Raw genomic sequence first — 19,513 nt, forward strand, 5'->3', positions numbered from 1 at the left:
AGATCATCCTGAGTGAGGTAACACAGATCCAGAAAGACACCCATGATGTCTACTCACTTATAATCAGATATTAGCCATATAACACAGGATAACAATACCACAGTCCACAGACCTAAAGAAACTAAATAACAAGGAGAAGCCTAGGTAGGATGCTAGTCTTACATCCAGAAGGACAAACAGAAGAGACACCAGATGTAGCTGAAGAAAGGGAACAGGACGGAAACCTACCATAGAGGTCCTCCACCCAGCAGAGGATCAAAGCAGATGCTGGGACTCACAGCCAAACTTTGGTCAGAGTGCAAGGAGTCTTATGGAAGAGTTGGGGGACAAATGGACATGGAGGGGACAGGAGCTCCACAAGGAGCCCAACAGAGCCAACTAATCTGGGCCCATGGGGGCCTGCAGAGATTGAAGCACCAACCAAAGTCCATGCATAGAGAAGACATATAAACCCCTGTTCAGAAGTAGTCAATAGGCAGCTCAGTTTCTGTGTGAGTCCCTTAATATGGGGAAGCAGGAGCGGTCTCTGACATGGACACATTGATCACTTCCCTCTGATGGGGCTACCTCGTCAGGCCACAGAGGAAGAGGATGCAGGCAGTCCAGATGAGACTTGATAGGCTGGGATCAGATGGTAGGGTAGGAGGGCTCCCCATTCTGAGAACTGGGATGGGGGAGTGGAGAGAAGGAGGGTGGGACCAGGAGATGAGGGAGGGTGCTACACACACACACACACACACACACACACACACACACACACACACACGTCATGGATTTGAGAAAGAACATGAGAGGGTACATGGGAGGGGTTAGAGAACAGATAAAGGGACTAATGATGTCACTGTCATCTCTGTGGTGATTTGAATGAGAACGGCCCCCATGGGCTCACAGATTTGAATGCTTGGTAACCAGGGAGTGGTGGTATTTGAAAGGATTAGGAGGCGTGGCCTTGTTGGAGGAAGTATATTAGTGAAGGTGAACTTTGAGGTTTTCCTTTTTTTTTTTCTTTTCTTTAAATTATTTTTCTTTTTTTTTACATATACATTTATATTATTATACACAAATAGAATAAGCTACCTACAGCAAGAACCACAAAACAATCAGGAATTATATAAATGTTAAAGTCACAGTGTTTTGTCTCTTTGTATTTGGCAACATTGAAGAAAACATATTTCCTATGTTGGTGTGTCTAAAATTCTGAATGTAAATAAATATCTATCATATCTCATCTTTATCAACTTAAAATATCTATCTAGGACAAAAAAACACCTTAACCCCTAAATAACACAAGCATATTGTAAAACTAAACTATCTAGTCTTCAACGCCATTGGACACTTGAGAAAGAATAAAATTAATTACATGAATAGACAGGAAGTGCAGGATAGAAGCTTCTAAAATGGAAAAAAATGACAGAAAAGTTACTGCCTGAACAGTCACCCAAATCTCTCTGTAATGTTGGAGCATTATCTTTAGCCTTCTGGCCCAATATATCTATCTGACAGACAGATTTGTGAGGCAGGAACTATTGAGGACTTGCTTACTCTGTCTTAGCAGAGTTTGGCTGTCAACTCTGCCTGCATCCAACTTGCCCATTTTTAGGCAAAATTTTGTCTGTGGCTGAAACGAGGACATTTTCCCAGTGGCTGGCTTGGCACATTTTATGCCATCTCCATAAGTAGGTTCTTTGATGCTCATCATCTTCTTTGAGGTAGGCTGGGTATTGCCAGGACTTAACCTGTCTTATTGTAAAATAATCTTTAAAATAATAAAAACATCTTTAAATGCCATATTCATAGGTCTTCTAGAGTTTTGATGACCATATCTAACTATTTTACCTTATCTTTCTATAGAACCATATCTATCTGTTATTCATAGGATGTATATTCTTGTGATACAAATGGACTAGTAATTGACATGACTATGATATGATCAACTAACAATTAACTTGTATTACTTAATGATCCTAAGCAGCCTGCAATAGCACTTTCAAAGTATTAGAAGTAAACCTTGTATTATAACTGAGTTGTATGGGTATAATACTTCATATTAGAGTAAAAATATGTGTGTGTGTGTGTGTGTGTGTGTGTGTGTGTGTAAAGAATAATCTTACATTTGAATTCTATACCAAAGTATCAAGATTAAATTTATTTTGCATCAATATACAAAATTCTATGCCAGTGAATTAAAAATAACTGTGAATAACAATTCAATAATCTACTTTTTGATCTATCATCCCTATATATTTCTATTTTCTCCCTTCTTTCTTTTCAAGCCCTATTTCCAAAACTGAGAAAAATAAAGGAAAAGAGAGAGAAATTCACGAGTCCAACCTTGTTTTCTATCTGAATAAGGCCAATAATAACTCATAACCAACTCCCAATGCAAATAAACATCTATAGCCCAAGAAAGCAACCCAAAACCCACACACCTCTCCTTAAGAGAAATGGAGTGTCATTCTGTTAAGGTTTCTCCCAGCTGATTTGGCATGAATAATACCTTTGTAGGGGCCCAAATAAAATTGGGGAAAATGGTTAAACAACTTAGCAATAGTATTTGTGGTCCAGTTTCTAAATGTTGAGAAATGTTTTCCAAAAGCCCAAGACAGGCCCAGTGACTCTCTCTTCTTGTTGTCTGTGGGGCTGGATGTAGAACTCTCAGCTATTTCTCTAGCACCAAATCTTCCTGCATGTGGCAATGCTCCCCAACAGGATGACAATGGATTAAACCTCTGAAACTGTAAGCCAACCCTCATTTAAATGCTTTCCTATGTTAGACTTGCCGTGGTCATGCTGTCTCTTCACATCAATAGAGCATTGACTAAGGCAATCTCAAAACAGAAAAATATTAATATTAAAAATCAAGAAGACACAAGTATCCCCCAACACTGTGTGCAGCTAAGGCTTCCTCTGGATGCTCACAACTGCTGGAAGTGATGCTGAATTCCCAGGCTGTAGAGTAAGAATAGTGGTTAAGCTTCCATGTCATCTTGAAAGGCAGAATGCTCAGATTAAGCATTGTTTTGAGGTCTGTGAAGATGTTTCCAGATAGAGATAGCATTCAGATTGTCTCCTTGTTGGTCACAGTCCATTCCCTGTGTTGAAGGCTAGAATAGAACACAATGAAGAAGAAGGTGGAATTCATCTTTTCATCTGCCTCACTGTTGGAGCTAAGACACTCCTTTAATTTCTTTTTTAAAATTAATTTATTCATATTACACCTCAGTTGTTATCCCATCCCTTGTATCCTCCCATTCCTCCCTCCCTCCCATTTTCCCCTTACTCCCTATGACTGTGACTGAGGGGGACCTCCTCTGCCTGTATATGTTCATAGGGTATCAAGTCTCTTCTTGGTAACCTGCTATCCTTCCTCTGAGTGCCACCAGGCCTCCCCATCCCATGTTTCCAGAACATGGAAACAGACTAAGTGTCCTTCCTTTAATTTCTTATCTACTCTTACAGCCCCCTCCAGTATCCAGAGCTGTTCCAGCTAACCTGCCCTCTTTCTGCTGCAGCATAACCCATTATGAGAGTGACAGGACTCTCCTACTATTTTTTCTATCTTCTGTGTTCCCATAGCCTTGTCAATTGCCAGTCTGTTTCTCCCCTTAACTTTTCTTCTTTTCTTTCTGCTCCTCTCTGTCTCTTAGAGATACCCATGTCCAACTCCCCAAGACGTGTCTGGATATTTCTTTCTCTCTTTCTGTGTCTCTCTCTCTGCCTCTGCCCCATCCTTCCTCTCTCTCTCTCTCTCTCTCTCTCTCTCTCTCTCTCTCTCTCTCTTTCTCTTCTCTTTCTCTCTCTCTCTCTTTCTTTCTTTCTCTCTCATAATAAAAAAATTCCCTAATAATGTAGTGGTCTGATCTGTAATTTCTATAGTGCAACTTCTTGCATACAATCTTTTTTTTCTTTATTTTATCATAATTTATTCACATTACATACTGATCCCCTTGCTCTTATCTTCCTGTTCCGACCCTCCTTCTATCTTCTGCCCTAGACATCTGATAGGAAGAGTCCTCCTCCCCCACCATCTGACCACAGCCTATCCAGTCTCATCTAGATAGCCTGCATCCCTTCCTCTGTGTTCCCACAGGGCCTCTCTGGCAAGGGGCAGTGATCAAATCATGGTCATCAGCGTTCATGTCAGAGGCAGTCCCTGCTCTCCCTGCTGCCCCTCCCCTACATATAGAATGAACTGTCCATGGGTTACATCTGAACAGGGGCTCTGGGTTCTCTACTTGCAGTGTCCTTGGTTGGACATCCAGTTCCTGCAAGTCTCCTTGTGGAGATCCTGACAACTTCCCTTTGTTCTTCCATCCCCCCTTCCATACAACTCTCAGCACCTCGCCCAGAGTTCAAGTATCTGTCATGATCCCCAGATGGATGGACTTTCTCAAAGGACATCTATGTTGGGCTAATATCCACTTATAAGCCAGTAGATACTATGATTGTCTTTCTGGGTCTAGGTAACCTCACTCAGGATGATGTTTTCTAGTTCCATCCATTTGCTTGCTAATTTCAAGATTTCCTTGTTTTTAATAGCTGAAAAGTATTCCATTGTGTAAACATACCGTGGTTTCTTTATCTATTCTTCAGTTGAGGGACACCTAAGTTGTTTTCAGATTCTGGCTATTACGAATAAACATGCTATGAGCATTGTTGAGCAAATGTCCTTGTTGGATAGTGGAGCATCTTTCTGGTATATGTCCAGGAGAGGTATAGCTGGGTCTTGAGGTAGCACCATTCCCAGTTTTCTGAGAAAGCACCAGATTGATTTCCAAAGTGGTTGTACAAGGTTGCATTCCCACCAGCAATGGAGAAGTGTTCCCCTCTTTCCACATCTTTGACAATATGTGCTATCATTTGAGTTTTTGAGATCGTCTCAATAAAATGAGTTTCATTTTGATATTTTCATACTTGTGTATAATGTGCTTTGATCATATTCACTTCCTATTACCTTCTATTTCCCTTCATCACTTTGGTCCCCATTCTCTTCCTAAATAATCCCTCCTGTTATTTATGTCACATATATGTGTGTTCTGGTTTTTGCATATGAGAGAAAACACATTTATCTTTGAGAGTCTGGTTTATTTAACTTAACATCATGACTTGAGTTTTATCTACTTTCCTTAAAATGAAAGAATTCCCTTCTTGTTTGTGATGGAATAAACTCACTATATGTTTAAAACTGATCAGCAATATGAAAACTCTCTCACTAGATTTTCTTGGGCATAGATATGTATGACTATTATATAATAGATATAAACATGTTTTTTTTTAATCTCAAGTATGGAATGTGAAACTTATTGCTGTCAGGGTATGCTGTGTTTTTCCACTGGCAACAGGCTTGTGAGAGAGCAAGTGATGTTTGTCCACTAGAAGAGGAACCACCTCTTGCAGGGCGTGGCCTTTGCCAACTGATAAATATCCTAGTATGGCCTCTGAGAGTCCTCAAACAAGAGGCTTGGCTTCTTCAGATTTTTAGTTTCTGGCATTGCTTCCTATTGTTTGGCTATTCATCACTCCGCTTTGAGACACTCCTGAAGAGAACCACTCTAGAGAATGCTTCCAGGTTCTGGCTGCTGCTCTGGGTTCCAGCTGTTGCTCTGGGTTCCAGCTGTTGCTCTGGGTTCCAGCTGCTGCTCTGGGTTCCAGCTGTTGCTCTGGGTTTCAGCTGTTGCTCTGGGTTCCAGCTGTTGCTCTGCGTTCCAGCTGTTGCTCTGCGTTCCAGCTGTTGCTCTGCGTTCTGTGCTTGCAGTCACTTTTGCTGCATTGCTGTTTGTGTTTAATGGATCTCCTGAAATCCTGACTATGAATTACTCCAAGGAACTGAGTCGGAAAAGGTCTACTTCCGTTCCCATTAACCTCTTTATTTTTTTTTTAATAGATCTTGCCTCTGGCTTATTTGTAAAAACAACATAGGGTATTTGTCAGCTGTAAACAGTGTGTAAGAAGGTGTGTCACACCAATCCATCTGTCTTCACATTGGCAGAAGCCTTTTCTCTGGGGCCTTCACAGGGGCCTGGGCACCTATGGGAGCCTGAGCTAGGGCTGAAGCCTGGGCCTTAGCTGGAGCTGCAGCCTCTGCGTAGGTTTGAACCTTGGGCTTTGGTTGGCAGAGCCTACGACCCTTGGCCATGTAGCTTTGAATCTGCTTCCCAAGCTTGGGATGAGCGATGAAATCAAGCCAGCTGAGTTTGCGGCTGGGGCCCTTTGGCATGTTGGGCTTAACAGCCTTAGGCTTCACTAGGGCCTTAATGGCCTCTGCATGGCACTCACTGCCTTTGCATTGTTTGCCTGCATCTTCTTCAGGCCTTTCTTGTTGTGCTTCTTGGCAAAGCGCATGTTCCTCAGGAACTTAGGGCCAACCTCCTTAACAGATTCATATCGTTGTGACTGTTGTGTCTTGATGCCATTTCTCTGCCACTTGTGGAACTGGTATTGTGTGGTGTGGTTCTTGGTTTTGGCCATGTCTACATGGTAACCTGTGGCTCTTGCAATACCCTCCCATTAATCTCTTTTCTCTCCTATCTAGAGTAGATAGGTTGCAAGGGAGATTTAAGTATTAAAGAACTCAAATTAAAGTAGGTTTGAAAAAAGTTTAAAGCCTACAATATGATTACATTGTTTAAATGAGAAGTGGGCCATTTTCTACTCTGTTTTAAGTAAAATAGATCTTAGGGACATATATGTTAATAGACAGAGATCCCATCTCAGAAGAACCCAAGAATGCCTGCTGCTTCCCCCCCCCCCCCAACACTCTAGGCTAGAAGTACCTGTGCATACCCAGTAGAAGGAAGAGTCCTCAACCTTGTTTCAGTGAGGTAGTAACGTGAAATCACTAATTCTAATTTTAAATGGACACATTTAAAAACTTAAAACAACAGCATGGAGTTCACCACCATACAATGACAGTTCTTAGTTGTAAATTTGACCACAATTGGAATGAACTAAAAATCTAAGTGCTGAGTCCAACTGTGGTGGGTTTTATCTTAATTAAAGCATCTGAAGTGGGAAAGAACTGCTTTTAATCCAGACCTTCTGCGGTGGGAGGCTCCACCTTTAAATCTGGGCCACACCTTCTGTTGGTGTCATATATAAAGGATAAGAGCGAAGGAGGCTTCCTTTCCTTGTCTCCTTGCTCTTACTGGCAAGTCCCTTCCTTCACTGGTGTCAAAGCCTGTGCCTTCGGTATTCCAGCAGAAAACAAAGACCTACTGAGCATCCTACTGGACTGAACAACAACTGTATTCATGTGTCTTCTATTGGTAGACAGTCATTTTTCCGTAGCTGGATGAAAACTTGTAAGCCACTCTAATAAACCAACATTAAAGCAACAAATTAAAGCAATAAATAAATAAATAAATAAATAAATAAATAAATAAATAAAGCAACACACAGAATATACCCTCCTGTGATGGTTATTCTAGATTGTCGCCTTGACTCAACTGGAATTAACTAAAACCTACATGCTGAGTACACTTGTAAGGGGTTTTATCCTAACTAAATCATTTGAAGTAAAAAAGACTCTATTTTAATGCAGATTTTTGCCTTCTGTTGAGCTATGGTGTATAGTTATGGTCTTCATTTGCTGTAAAGAGAATCTTTTTTTGATGAGGAGTGAGAGCTACACTCATCTTTGGGCATAAGTGTTAGAAGGGGATTTGCAATTGTGCTGGTCTTGTAAAGTGGTGGTATCAGGTTCTCTCCCAAGACTCATGTCCTCACTGGCCCCGGACGAATGGGTAGATTTCTAGTACCAGATATGATTTCCTTATTGTTGGGCATGGGTTAAGTCCAATTAGACAGCTGTGGTCACTGTGAAGCTATGACTGGTACTGTTGTATCTCTGGGGATGTCTTGCCATGTTGGTTAATTATTGTTGCATATGCACTACAGATAGATAGAATTAGTGACTGCTTTCTTCCCTTTGCTGCTTGGATAGTACTGTTGGTACTATGTAAGCCAGACCACAGAAGGAAGGTCTTCAGGATAGATCCAGATTGAATCATCTAAGTCCTTTGTGCTACGTGTGTGTTGTCCTCAGCAACAGGGACTTACCTTCAATCTCTGAGAGGTCTCCAAGGGCAATGCCAATAGCCTATTGTTTTTTATTGTTTTAGTAGTCTCTTAGACTACCTTAGCCAAGAACTCAAAAGGAAATTTCTCATGCTGGGTACTGGAATTTATATTAGTCTGTGACTCTTGTTTAATATATGTGTATATACTTATACACATACACACACACACACACGGATGTATGTGTTCACTCACATGTATGTATTTTATAGTAAAATAGAAAATAGCATGATTCCTTGAGGTTTTATTAAACAACCTTGGTATTATTTGTCCCTCCTCCCTTTGTTCTTCTGTATTTACTTTTCTCCCGACACTCCAACTAACCTACTTTTCCCCTGTCATTTTGTGTGTGTGTGTGTTTGTGTTGAGTGTGTTGTGGGTTGTTGTGTGTTGTGGGTGTGTTGTGTGTATATTGTATGTGTGTGTGTTTGTGTTGTGTGTGTTGTATGTATGTTGTGTGTGTATTGTATGTGTGTGTGTTTGTGTTGTGTGTGTTGTATGTATGTTGTGTGTTGTGTGTGTATTGTATGTGTGTGTGTTTATGTTGTTTGTGTTGTATGTATGTTGTATGTTATGTGTATATGTTTGTGTTGCGTGTGTTGTATGTATGTTGTGTGTTGTGTGTATATTGTATGTGTGCGTGTGTGTGTGTGTGTGTGTGTGTGTGAGCATGCGCTGCTGGTGGCTTGCACACACTACATGACCACTCCATCACTGAATCACTAAGCTAGACTGTACGTTTTGTCAGGCTTAGTTTCTTCCCTCCTTATGTATGTTCTGTTAATAGTTTCTATAATATACCGACTGACAGTCTCTGAAAACCCATTTTTTTTTTTTGTCCTGAGGAACATCAAAAAGGCTGAGTGCCCTTTAATGGCCATCTTTATTATACCTTAGGTGGCTTTCCTGTCAACTTAATAGTTTAATTACACTTTAGTTTTTATAAGGAAAATATAATTATTTTAAATTTGCCTTCTTTACATATGTTTAGTTAATTTTGGGCTCATGTTTGTTTCTTCCACACTGTTCCTTCCTGCTGAGTATGCCTTTTCCTTTTGATATATTGTCTGTTTATTAATTCCACTGGTAGGACTTTTTTACTTACCCTTTTTTAAAATTTATTATTGTGAACTGTCATTGCTTCCCCATGGTTATGAATTATGGCTTAGCTGGATATAAATTTTAGGCTGACAGTCTTACTTTATTTTTCTCAGTATTCTCATAATATTATTCTAAAAGTTGACTAGCATCAAATTTTGCTGTTACAAAGTTCACTGGCAGTCAAATGTACTTATTTTTGTATCGTGATCTTTTATTCTTTCTTTTCTATAGATTTCCCCCTTTCATCCCTTTGAGCATCTGAAATGCAGCAACACACTTATTTTAAATTCTCTTTCTTATCTCTTCCTTTCCTGTAGTCATAATCAAATGAATTTTTCTGCTTGATAAGTCTGTTGTCTACTTATTTATTACATCTCTAAGCACAAAATCCATGGCCAAATTTTAGAAAGTCTTGCAGATTTTAAATATCAGGAATTTATCTCTGAAAGCAATTATGTAGATTCTTTGCTTGGTATATATGAGGTAGGCCAATCCAATTTATCTAACAAATTTTCTAATCATTGTCCTGTTAAACATTGCTATTAGTGCAATTATGGGCTCCATGGGTACAGACATTTTCAGATCTTCTAGGGATACCATTTTCTTGCTTGTGACTTTCTGCATGCCTATGACCTTGAGTGCCATCGGCGGGTAGACAGAGATGTTAGAAAATCAATACCCTCACATATCTAAAGCAGCACTAATTTTGGCTTTAGATTTATGCTGAACATGAGTCTGTCACATGGGTGAAATGAAGTCCTGCATAATTTATGCAAATGTCATGTTTACAAAAAGCAAACTCTAGTAATGGACAATGCTATACTTGGCTTCAGCTCATTGCCTTAAGGCTATTTTTCTTTCTTTCATGAGGATAGTTCTCCTTTTTGCTTCATGTCTTCTTAGACTCTTTTCATCCATCTTAAATATATGATGCAGAAGTGGTTTGTGTTCAGAAAAATAGCCAAGCTTTTTCTTTGTTAGCTTTTCCATTTTGTCCAAAAGTCTATCTCCTCTTTCCTCAGTCCCTTCTTCTTCTTTAATGTCTTTTTCTTCCCTTTTATCCTATACTTTCTTTACTATTTCCCTATTTGAATTCCAGAGAAAACGTATCTGACTGATCTACCCAACACCATTGTTCTGTGAGCTGACAACTCATGTTAGACCACATCACACATGAACAGCTTATGAATTTACTGTTCTTGGCACTGAACACTGATCGTTACATTCAAAGTTCTCTTCCCTTAAAAGAAGGATAGATTGGGGTTAGAAAACATGTTATCATTACCGTCACTATTATTAACATATTCAATACGCCTTCTAATGTAATGCTTGAATTTATGGAGTAAGGACTTAGCTTGGTATTTTTTTTTTCAGTCAGAGTCACCAGAGAAAAGGTCATCTCAACTGAGAAAATGCTTCTATCATATTGGTCTGTGGTCAAGCCTGTGAGGTATCTTGTTGATTAAAGATTGATGTCAGAGGACCAAACTCATTGTGGGAGATATCATCTAGGGCAATTGGTCTCATATTGTATAAGAGAACAGGCTGAGAAGCCATGGGAGCACGCCAGTAAGCAGTCCTCCTCCGTGTTCCCGCCTCTCCTCACACTTGAGTTCCTGCCCAACTTCTCTCAAGGACTGACTGGGATTGGGACACATAGGCCAAATAAACCCTTTGTTCCCCAATGTGCTTTTGGTCATGCTGTTTCCCACAGCAGTAGAAAGCAAGCTAGAACAGTATGGGACTGGGTGGTGCCTAAAAAATAAGACTATGTTTTACACACTGGATATGCAAAAATCTTTGTTGAAAGACGGAATACACAAATGAATAAACAACTTGTGTTTTATAAAGCCTCTTCACTTTATTGGAACAAACTTATAAACAAAGCTCATAAACAATTATAAAACAGTGAGAATAGTATTGGCTCTGCTTACTTCACAGGCTGTTATAAAACTGGAAACAAAAGGAGACATAACATGTGGAAATATTTTGAAACTCTAAAATGGTGTATGAATGTGATTTATTGCTACTGCCATAACAGCGAGCAAAAACTATATTTTATCTCACAAGACAATTTAGATAGTCTTATTATAGTCTGTAATGGCAAAATAGTAAGGCTTAGTAATTGTGGAGCCATTCTTGATAACATCACAATATGTCATCACAGCCGAAACGTAGGTAACCACACGAGAACCAATTTGGTTTGCAATGTTATAAGACAAGAGTGATTTGTGGGGAGGATTTAGACATTGGATGGAGATTTATTTAGATTCTGGTGATTGTTTGATCTTTGAACAAGTTAGCTGTTCTTCTCACTTTACTTTTCCTCACATATGAAGTGAGGACAGCTCTCTGGCCTCTTGCTATCAGGAGATGATTAATGGCTTGAAGTACAGGAGGATAGTTGACCTTGCCACTTTTCATCTTCCTCTCTTCAGCCAATTCCTACAGCCACCCCCATGCAATTCTTCACAGGAAATGTCAAGGTGAGAGAGAGAGAGAGAGAGAGAGAGAGAGAGAGAGAGAGAGAGAGAGAGAGAGAGAATAACTAAGTAGTAGGAAAAGAACATTCTTTTTTAAAGGAAGACTGTAAATATACCTAATTAAGGAAATGGAATAGTGGCTCAGTGGTTATTGCTCTTGCAGTGGACCCAAGTTCAGTTTCCAGTAAAAACATGGCAGTTCACACCTATCTGTAACAGCAGTTCCAGGGGTTTTGACTCCCTCTTTGACATCTGTAAGCACAAACTATCCAGACAGTGAGCATATATACATGCAGTCTAAATATTTATACGTGATCGAGAGCCATGTTTGATAATAAGTGTAGTTATTACACCTCACCAAGGAAACTTTTCTCTATAACAAACAGAGATCATCACAGAAATCCACAACTGGATACAATGCAGACAGCAGACTATGGAGAGCCCAGCCTCAATGAATACAACTTACATCACATCTTCTGCATCTATGGTTTGAGGAACATGGCCAAAGAAGGAATGGAAAGATACAAAGATCCAGATTAGCAAGACTTCTCCTCTAAAGCAGTCTCCTCTGGAAATAGCTGCATAAAGAAGACGGGAACAAAGACAGTATGAATAGATATGCTAACATGAAAAGGGGAAGTCTTACAGGAAGGTCCCATCCCTAAACAAGGAACTGCAGGAAACTGATGACTTCCTAGAGAGGGAGGATTAGCCTCTCCGAGGGATGAGGCCCCTCATTGCTGAAGCCTATACCCACCACCAACAAAAATGGACTCGGCAAGTTCTATTTATATTTGTGCATAATTATACGCACATACATACCCACATAAGACACACATATGTATATATGTAAAAAGAAAACCAAAAAGAGGCTATTAATTTAAGACTTGGGGCAACATGAAAGCGGTTGGAGGGAGAGGATTTAGGAAGGACTGGAAGGAGGAAAGAGAAGGGAGAAATTATGTGATTATATATTAATTAAAATGTATAAAAACACATAAAAATGTAAAATTGAAAGAACATAACTAGTTAGTGCAGTGCAGGTGGCTTTTTATGGCCTGTTTATCTATGGAAAGAGTTACACATGCTCTTGGGGCTAGGTCACTATCTGCCTAGAACTGAGCTTGTCGAATCACTATGACCTGCTTCCTGCAGTCATGCAGTTCTCTGAACAAACTATCTAGTCTAGTTTTGCCGGATCAAGGGATGTGAGAGGAAATGGTGTCCCCTATTATAGACGTGCTATAGGTATGACTCTGTCACTCTCCACAAGTGAAAGCTGCTTGCCTCTCTTTCTTTTCTTCTCTGAATTCTTCAAAACACGGTATGTCTCTGCAAATCAACTAGTAGGATATGTCTTTGATCTGTTTTTCAAAGTTTTGATGTCTACTCAAGTTACACTGAGAGAACTGCTCTCTGGGTCCCTTTGTAACCTTTCACTCATCTATCTATTCTGGGTTTGTTTCTGAATTAATGATTGTTAATTAATTAATCTGCTCATGGTTTTGAATAAAAGCTTGACATTCCTGAACGAAACACACTTGAATGCTCTTCCTCAGGGCATGTAGTTTGATGAAATGCAACAGGAAGCAGAGTCCTTTGACATGTTTTGATTTTCAACTTTGCTCTCTTTCTTTCAAGGGCAGGTTTTGTTTTTAAGACTGTGTGACTTGTTTGAATATGGGTGCCCGTCATAATTGAATGAGTCTTTCATTGTAGAACGTTGCATGGCTTTCAAAAGAAAGAATCGTTTCCCTTTAATTATCTTTGGTTAATTATCTCTACATTAATGGCCTGACTGCTGTTATCCATCACATGAGAAGAATAAAGAGAGGGCTAGAGCAGAGGAGCACAGCCTAGACAAGGTCTTTTCTCCTCACTATCAAAGACACTTAGTGTTCCTATAAAAGGGTCCTACAAGGTCAAAAACTATGCAGACCTGAGGTTTTGATTAATTGACTCAGGACATGTGATTCACCATAGATCAAAATTATTATGTTAATTATGGCCAATTATTTATAAATATAAGTTACCCATTCTGATTGCTTTCAGGAAAAATACAAACTTTACTTGTGTGTGTGATCAAAAGGGCCAAAGACAGAAATTGCTTTAAATAGCTCTTAATAAAGGGGTTCAACAACAGCTTTCAAGTCATCCTCTTTATATTTTGCTTTTTTTCCAGTGCTGGCTTCGTTTAGACGGTGCCTTGCTAGATAGTGAAGAATGAGTTAGCAATGCCTGTTCCCAAGAAACCTCACGAAAATACAATTTTGTTTCCATACAAGAGCAGATCTAGCAGAATTTCTTGGGAGTAGTTGGGATGACTTGCCTTCTGTGAACTAATTACTGTGGCTAGGAACATGCTACTTACAGGATAATTTCAAAGCTTTAGTCTTCTGGGTCTCATCTACCCATTAAACAAGGATTAAGAACAGACGACCTGGATTTCCTGAAACTTTAGACAGTTATTATTGTGAAACTGGGCAATGGGCCTTGGATTATAAAATTCTGTTGTCATGTTTTGTTAACAAGGTGAGGCGTTTGTTTCACATCAGTTGTTGAGCAGAAGTTTATATGAAAAACAAGCAGTAAGCAGTTAATGCAAAGGGCACCTCAATACTCAGCGATGACTAGAGCTATCATAACTTGGAGAAGTAAAGTCGAGTTTCTTCTGCTTTTGTGGTCAAGTTTCATGGCTCTCTGTGCAGTGCCACTCCTACATGTAGGCGTGCTCCAAGACCTCAAGATAAGCATTTTAAACATGCGTGGAAGAGAATTGCTAATAATCGGTAATAAGTTAGAAGAGCTTGAGTTTTATATAAAAATGGTTTATGAGGTATCTTCTGTGTGTGACATAGGACAGCATGCAGGCCTTAACAAGGCAGCAACAATTACAATTTAAGGAACTACTAATAGAGACTACAGAATATAAAAATCAGTCATTCAGTGCAAGTGAGGAAGCAAAGAACCTCATTCTTCTCATGAACACTAGCGTTACAATGGCTTATGAGATAGCCCTGGAACTGCACATGGTGTTCGCAAGGCTTCGACTTTCTCTACCTCAGATACACAGTCTCACTATGCTCTTTTACACCGAGAATATTGTAGCTAATCCCATAATTCCATCATGCTCTGTCCTTATTTCATTAACCGTGACAAAAATTAAGACTAAATAGTCTGCAGTCAGCCCTAAAATATTAAAACCTACCCTTTATAGGACTCTTTACCCTACCCAACATGACCCAGTCTCCCACCATATTCCTGCTGAGATAAATCAAACTGATTTTATTAGTAGTCACACGTGGCCAAGGTTAGAATAATCAGCACTATCACTTGCACACGTTCTGGACTTCACTTTTTTTTCTGACCTTACTCCCTATCTATACAACCCCAACATTCAATTTTCCTTAATATAATCATTATGAACTTGCTGTTCCTACAGCTTTTCTCCATTCTTAAACACATCCACAAGCTTCTTTATTGGTGTGGCTTAAATCCCGTAGCCAATGAATCCAATCATAATTTGGCAGGCATTCTCAATCTCCACTTAGTAACGCATTTTTCACCTTCTCATCTTCTGTATGTACATAACCCATATGGCAGAGACAAAAGAATAACTATGTTGACTATTCTTATAAATTCCATGACCAAAATTCTCATGCAGATTCTTACTGAACTTTCTATACTTTGTCATGTTGCTCTGTTCTATTGATTCACCCACTTTTTAAAGTGACTGTGGTTCAAACATCATTTTCTCTTATGCTCCCACTCAAGACTGATTACTCTGTTTTAAAACTTAGAGATCATCAGAAAAAGCTAGAAGACATTGAGCTCTAATTCAGGGCATACAGTCTACTCACCTGCTACCATACTCCCACTCTTTCCACTGCATGGAATTTAATGACACTCCCCCAACTTGTACATGGGATTCTGCTCGCTCTGGATTATTTTCTCATCAATTTCTCTTCCTGATCTGGTACCTTTAATTTTCCCCTTTTTATCTGTCTGTCTATCTGCATGCAGTATTAAAGGGAGCACGTGAGTGCGGTAAATGTTTTCACAACTTCAGATTGCAATTCAGGATTGGAGTCTCCTTGTTCTAGTGATATAAAGAAATGACAAAATACTTCTTGATGTCCCTTTGTACCTCTAATGACTTAATTTTCCTGTTTCCTTTTCACTCAGAGTGCTTCTGATTTCTTAAAAGCTAATTCTCTGTCTCTACTCTCTTTAACACACTCCCCTTGGGAATTTGTTCCCTTCACTCCACAAGCCTCTCGTCAATTTTGCCAATAGAGTCTCTAATGATCAAGCCAGTGGTCAAATGGTCAAATCTCAGCAGAGAACTTATCTTGATCTAGATCCTGCATCTGGCGCATTGGTCATTCCCTTTGCATTGCTTACTTCCCGGGATCTACAGTCCTGAGGCTCTTCTCCTAGACTCTTGTTAGAATTTCCTCACTATCCTAATTTCACATAACTTTAATGCTTTAGTCTTAGCCCCTGGGCATTTTAATTAATGGTTTTCTGGTAATTTCTGATGAATTAAATATGAATATATCTCTACAACCTTTCTATTAAGTGGCATGTTTGCATAACTATCTCTTGAGCATCCTCAGTTTAACATCTGAGACTATCTTAAACTAAAAGCAAACAAAACCAAGAAGAGCAACAAAGCCCTGAATTCCCAATCTCCCTCACCCATCAAAACTGTAAATCAGGCCAGGCAAGGTGGTGCACCCCTTTAATCCCAGCACTTGGGAGGCAGAGGCAGGCGATCTCTGTGGGTTCCAGGCCCGCCTGGTCTACAAACTGAGTCCAAGACAGCCAGGGCTGTTACAAAGAGAAACTCTGTCTCAAAAACAACAACAACAACAACAAAAAACCCCAAACAAACAAAACATAAGTCTCTCTTCTTGCTCAAACCAGGAAGAAGTATGGTGTTAACCTTAACTCCTATTCTGCTTTCACTATCTCATCTTTCAGAAGATCATGTCAGTTCACCATTCACAACTGTGGTTTTCAGGCCCATCTCACCACAGGCACATCTCACTCCTCCCCTGGTTGCATGTGGCCCAAATCTCCACCATCTCTTATCCTATTTACCAAAGCAGCCTCTGAACTCTATTGTTCTTTCCTTAACTTCCTTGTCCACAAAACAGACAGAGATATCTTGCTAATATATAAAGAACAACATAGTCTTCTGCTTTGATCCATCCAAGAGATCCTAAACCTAACCTCTCTCCTGTATCCTTTCTGCTCTTCTGAATTTATTCCTTAGGAAGTTATATAGCACTCCTTGGCCTCTGGATTCTGTTTGATTTCATTCAGGATAGACCTTATCTGGGCAAAAAGAGAGTAAGGTCCAGATATTCTCCTTGTTTCTGTGCTGTCAACAAGTACTGGTGATGCCCTTATACTGCAAACTGCACCTGCTTCCTCCCAGCTATACCAGATTTTCCTTGAGCCCCTGTAACTATTGCTGCCCCTTGACACTCTAGGTCTGGGTATGTGGTCCTTCAGCTGTCACAAGGACTAGTTATTATAGTATCACATACCAGCTTTCCGAAGTTTTCCCACATATCTCTAAAGAGAAAATTTAATGAACTGTCCTTCCCCTCCCTCCTTCCCTCTCTTCCTCCTTCCCTCCCTTCCTCATTCCCTTCCATCCTTCCCATTTTCTTTGTCTTAAAACAAGATGTGGTAGTTTGAATAAAAATGGCTTTCATGGGCTCAGGGAATGGCACTAATAGGAGGCGTGGCTTTGTTGGAGGAAGTGTATCAGTCTGGGTGGACTTTGAGGTTTCCTAAACTCAAGGCAGGCCCAGTGTCACTTGTTCTTCCGGAGCCTGCTAATCCAGATGAAGAATTCTCAACTACTTCTTTAGCATCACGTCTTCCAGCTTGCTGCCATGCTTTCCCACTGTGACGACAATGGACTAAACCTCTGGGCTGTGAGCCAGCATCAATTAAATGTTTTCCTTCATAAGAATTGCTGTGGTCATAGTGTCTCTTCTCAGTAATAGAACCCAACTAAAACACGAGGTCTCACTCTGTAGTTCTAGCTGGCTTGGTAATTCACAGAGACCTTCCCAAGTCCCAGGACTAAAGGTGCGCACCACCACGCCTGCTGTAAACTAGCCTTAAAATGTCCAATTTCAGTACGTTTTGTACTTCCTGCTGCTGGGACTATGGGTGATACATTTTCTATTAGGAACAAAGAAAACCCTGTTAGAGTGTCCTATAAAGAATTTATTAAGGGTGTCTTTTTCCAGTATCTGAGCTTCATGGCATATTATTTTTCACTTGTCTATTGTATTCGAAACACAAGGTCCTTTGCTTTTTCTCTTGATATCTTTGGGGTTTTATACTGTCTATTAAATCTGTCCAGTCTCCCATTCATTGTCTTCATTCAAAAGCTGTCTTTTTAGAGCAGCCATCCATGGGCAGACACTATTTAAAATGATGAGCTCTGTCCTAATGGTCCCATGTCATGTGACTGCTGATTCATTTACCTCTACTGTGTGACATATCCTGTCACATGTAAAAGTCATGGGTATGTTTGTATGTGTAGGATGTATGTGTTTGTATATTCATGTGTATGAGTGTGGATGCTCATGTGAACCAGCAGGCACGTGCAGGTCAGAGGGAACCTCAGGTGTTCATCCTCATCTTTACCTGATTTGAGACAGGCTCACTTCCCCCAGCCTATAGTAGCTGGCCTCTGAGTCTCCTATCTCAACTTCCTATCTTACTCTAGGAATACTGGGAGCACAGACATAGGCCTGCCACATCCAGCCTTATGTGGATTTAAAACTCAGTGCCTGTGTGAGAAGCACTTTGACCACTGAATCATTTCCCCAGCACTCTCTATTATCTCCCTGTCTTTTGATTTTTTTTTAAAACAATCTTGCCACTAGAATATAAGTTTAAATAAAAGAAAAAACTTGACCTATTTTGTTCATTCATTCTCCCGGTTTTTATAAGAGCCCTGAGCACAAAGGAGATATCCAATTAATGTTGTTGAATGAATGAGTTAGTGTAAATCCAACAGAATATCTTGTAAGATTAAGTGGAAGAAAGCAGTTTCTGCTGGTAATGTCAAAATGGCATTTGAGAGTCACTCTGTATATGGACACACGAAATGAAAGAGACGAATATAGGGTTTTTACAGACTATAATAACAGCTTGAATATGTTTACACTGATACAAAAAGAATTTACTGTATCCTGTATTGTTTAGTTGCACTGAGTGTTGGGTGCATGTATGAACACAAAAGAAACTCCATTTCTGACTCCAGGCTGAGGCTACAGAATGCAAAGCTTCCAATGCAAAATAAAACAAACCAAAATGGATTCACTATTAGTCTGGAAGTGCCACGCCTGGACTCTCGATTCATGTTGTGGCAGAGTTGAGGAAGAGCTACAGAGAGTCATTGGGGAAATGACAAAGCTCCGGCACTGGCTGTGAGTGTGGCACGGGGCTGTAATATGGCCTATTTTGAGAGGAGCTTTCTGCCCATAGATACAGAGTGTGTAGAACTCATTCTTCCTTTTCTCCTGACCTACACCAACACAGCACTCTGTTTCACTTTGCCAACACAATCTGGAAGTTGAAATAACAGGCAGGTTTAACTGTTGTGGCTTCGAGTCATTAGCCAGAAAAGCTCTGCGGTACACTGTGGGTAGAAAACGCTCACCACAGCTCAATGCCCTGCCATTTGAGCTATTTCATCGCAAGATCACAAGCTAAACATCTGGTGATGAGCCTGATGCTGGGTCCTGCATCAGTTGTTACTGCAGATGAAAAGGAGCCGGATGGACATCCTAATGTGAGGAGGCACCCAGGCCAGG

The sequence above is a fragment of the Acomys minous genome, assembly GCF_964271855.1.
Source record: "Acomys minous genome assembly, chromosome: 11".
Lineage (NCBI taxonomy): Eukaryota > Metazoa > Chordata > Mammalia > Rodentia > Muridae > Acomys > Acomys minous.